Genomic DNA, 4442 nt, shown 5'->3' with positions numbered 1-4442 from the left:
GGTGGGACATCTGGAGGGGGAGGTCGTTAGAAACCAGGCTAGTCTTTCTCGACTCCAGCTTAAACAGAGTTTACTTGAGTTCTGGACAGGGTAAATCCTGGCAGATTTAGGAAACTCAATTCACCCATTAGACCAGAGGTTCCCAAACTGTGGGGTGCAGGGGGGGCGCGGGAAGCTGGATGAAAAAAACAAAACATGAACGCTGTATGCGTTGGGTTTTTACCTTAGAATGGMCAACTCTCTGTTATTCCTCTGTCAATTTGATACAGTAGGGGCTTCCACACTTCCCATATCTGTGTCCTCTGTCACTTTTATCAGCAGTTAAAACTGTTTAATCCGTTGTTAAAATGTGGTAACCAACCTGTTTTTCCGAGCCGCCTTTGAACGCAACATGAGCGCTACGAGGCTCGCGCTGGGTTTACACCTTTGCGGCAGTGAAGGAGACCTGCTGCTGCTGTGCAGAGCTACGCAGGTGTGTGTTAGAGTCATGGCAGCAAACCAGCAAAACGCAAAGAACTTTTCAGTTTTTTCGCCAAACTAACTGTTGAGTAAAGCTGTTGGATGCAGGTAAAGTTAGCTAAACGATGACTAGCTAATATCAATACATCACCTTAAGCCTAACAAGTAGCCTGTAGGCTACTGATGTTGTTGTCTATGCTCAGCTATGTACATTCATTTTGCCCCCAAAAAAGAGACTCCAATGGCATTTATAAAATTCTAGTTCCAACAATCTTTCCTTCATTTCCGCATTTTCTTTGATGACCCCAGTAACCTCTTTTACCAGACCAGATAGCTTTGTTTTGCAGTATTTTATATCAACTGCGTTCATTTCGGCAAGCTTAGGGATGTTGGCAACCATTATCATGTTATCACGTAGCTGCACGCCAAAGTTATTGTTTGTCTGTTAGCTTGTTAATGGCTTCCACAATCGAATTGTTGACTTCCTTGTTACCTTGCTGGGTGGTGTCAGTGTTTTGATAGGCGTCGGGGGAGATTTCCTTTTGGTTGTTGGCATTGAAGTCTCCATAGCGTACTCGTGGTCAGCAACTGGAGAGCACGTCTTGGAGGCTACCACTAGCTTAGCCACTGTTTCAGCTTTTTCTCATTTCATATCTTTTGTTGTTTGAACGTTGGTTAAGAAAAATAAACTGAAAATAAATAAAATGTATAGGCAAGTTTAGTCATCTTTCGGTGCTCAAAAACAGAAGTTTTAACTATCAAATCGGGATTAGTGCATTAGGGCTAAAAGGAAGCTGCCTGCCCGGTTCGCCATCTTCTCCGGAATGGCCGCCGTAACTGAAGAGGTGTATCTTTACTTCCAGTGTGATTTTGCCTCTGGAAACCTGACTGAAAAGTTCACGGATTCTCATTATCTTAAGAATATAATAGAAGGTAAGGTTAATAACAACAGCATTTAAGTGTTAGATAGCTGTTATTACTCATTGTCAAGCTACCATTAAGCCCCAGCATGCAGTGCGAAAGAAGGAAAGGAAGCAAGAAAGAAAGAAAACAGCATCACCCTTCACAAATTCTCCTTCTGTTCTATTTGGCCTGGTAAAAATTTTACCAGAGAAATCCGAGTCTATGAGGATTTCTCATAGACTCGGAAGAGATTAGAATTTAGCAGAATTGTAAGGCAATGGCCATGCTAAGAAGACTTCCTTTAAAATAGAAGCTAATGTGGTTTCTACTTCAGAGCACAACAAATGTGATGCCTGGCAGGATGCCTTAAGCATTGACTTTCTCTGCCCATAATGCCCAAACACATGCATAGCTGACCAGAAATCAGTTTTGTTCGTTTCATATGTACTATCTCTTTTCATATCTGATCTGATTGAGAACTGTACAGTATAATTTTCTTATGTTTTAAATTTTATCTTCTTTTTTATTTTTATATTTTACTTTTGTGAGAATGTGTCTGTCTATATGTGTGCTGCTAGCACACCTACATTTCCCCACTCTGGACAATAGAAGCTATTTATATTCTAAGCTGTGCAGAATCAAGACTGAAAAACGTTTTGTTTACAGCAGCTTTAATTGAATGATCTAATAATTTGTGTAGCTGTTTGAAATTGTAAAATTTAAGATTAGATCAGTTTCTTTTTTGCAATTCTTTTACGTGTTTGGCGTATTAAACTCTAAATGCAATTTTAAAATGATTTTTTTATATAGTTTCTAGAAAGTTAATTTAATTTTATTTATTTAGCTGCGACAACCCACAATCAGAAACTCCAGCCAGTAGAAACAAGTAATATGCATTTCTGTCCATGTCACTTTTTTCACCTTCTTATATAAGGTGATGTTTTGGTGAAAACAGGTGAAATGTCTGATTGACATTAATGTCTGTTCTTTAGCATTTTTACAGAGACTGAAAGGTCTCTCCCCATATGTCTGCATGGAGAGTTTCTTCTGAGCCGACAGAGCCTTCTCTGTTGTCTGAAACCAGAGAGCTGAGCATTCCTCGGTCTGGGCCTCAAATGAAGTCCCTAAGCCTTGCAGAAATAATTCAGGTTCCCACAGGGAGTGCAAACTTATGCACTAGTCCTGGGTAGCTGCTTCTGTCAAGGTGGACAATCAGTGTCTTTGTGAAGCCAAGTGAATGCTAACAGGCTACTTCTGCAGTAGGTCCCACCCAGGCCTGTCTTATTGGTGCAGCTTGCAGATGATCTTACCAGCACAGAAGAAACAACGAAGATAAGCAGGGCATCTTAAACACAGTCTGTTCATGTATTCTGGGTTTTCTCATAGCAAAACAAACTTTGGACACTTGTAAAGGATTATTGAAACCTAACAGCTCTTTTGGAATGTCTCACAACAGGAATTCACCAGCAAAAGGTAGGACACACTTTTTTAGTAGTTACGAAACATTTTTAAATCACAGATGCTAACAAAATGAAAGGATAAAGGACAAAAGGCTTTTTAACACTGCTGTTAATAATGTTTTTAAAGAATTAGATTTAAGATATCCAATCATGTCAAATTTGAGCTACAGCACATTGACATTTCTTCTTGAATCTTGAGGGGCCTTAGTCTATCTCAGAAATAGTTTGATTTTACAGCACTGCGTCATCTTTTAGAGAATTTAAATAAAAATAATATAGAACTAGTTCTCTAACTTGTGTGGGCTTTTGGACAAATTAGAATGAAATAAAAGTGTGTAAACTCACTTTATAAAGCCATTTAATGTTATAAGCTGCAGAAGTAAAGCACTAAGAAAAATCTAATGTTTGGGAAAAAAGTTTTAAGGGTTTGATATCATTTTACAATGATTACAAAATGTAAAATGATTACATTTTACATTTCACAGAACTAAAGGTTCTGTGAGGGAACCTTTAGTCTGTCTTATAAATATTGTTTTTTGAAGTTAAAATCTCACAACTTACCTTATCCATGGTTTTCAGACAATCCTTCGAATACCACAGGGGGCTCTTCAACTGCCATTAGTGATATTCTGGAGAGAGAACTTGGTATCATCTTGGAACTCCTATATAGAGCCAATAATGTGTTTTTTTATATGTCCTGTCCGGTAATATGGGACTCAGAATTGTAGTCTGAGTGTCACAGTGAGACCCAACAGAGTTACTTTCAGAAACAGAGGTCTATGGCATTTGACATGATGCTGCTGCGTGATGTAGAGGTAATGCGTGTCTTATATACAAAGGCAATCCAGTCATCCTGGGATCGATTCCAGACTTTTGCTACACATCTTTTCCCCTTCTCTCTTTCACTTCCTGTCTGGTGACTGTCAATGCAGGCTTATAGAGCCTAAAAAAATGAGATACTGCTTTGGGTTTATTTCAAATATAATGGACAACAACAACAAACTGAATGTAAGGGAGAGAGGTGAACAGAATAGAATAGCTTTGTCGCTGAGAAAAAACAATGTTTGAGTACAGTGTTAAATCAGTGAAATGCAGTTTAGCATCTTCTCACAGGCAGCAGTTAAAGATAAAATCTATACATGTGCAGTAAAATTCTATACATGTGCAAAAGAAACAACTGATTTTCCAGAGATATTAACACTGTAATATATACAGGTTTTATTTAAAAATGCAATGTGCAATTGCTTATCCACTTGGATGGGTGGTTGTGTGGAAGTATCAGCACTAGGACATATATACAGGCTTTACTTAAAGTGCGGTGTGCTATTTTTTTGTCCATAGGGATGGGTGGTTGACAGGTGATACTACTGATTTTCAATCAGGATGGATGGATTAAAAGTAGTGGGGGGTACTTGATGGCTGATGACTGATGGTTTGATGGCTTTCACAGCTTGGGGAAAGAAGCTGTGATTCAACCTGTTAGTCTTTACTTTCAGTTGTCTGAATATCTTTTTAGAGGGGAGGGGGGGAAACAAATTGTGTCCAGGGTGGGTGATGTCCTTTGAAATGCTGGTAGCCTTTTTCTGGAGTCGGCAGTTGTAAATGTCCCTGGGGTGGGTG

The sequence above is a fragment of the Poecilia reticulata genome, linkage group LG8, assembly GCF_000633615.1.
Source record: "Poecilia reticulata strain Guanapo linkage group LG8, Guppy_female_1.0+MT, whole genome shotgun sequence".
NCBI lineage: Eukaryota > Metazoa > Chordata > Actinopteri > Cyprinodontiformes > Poeciliidae > Poecilia > Poecilia reticulata.
The sequence above is the reverse complement of the archived record's forward strand: the minus strand, read 5'-3'. Positions refer to the sequence as shown.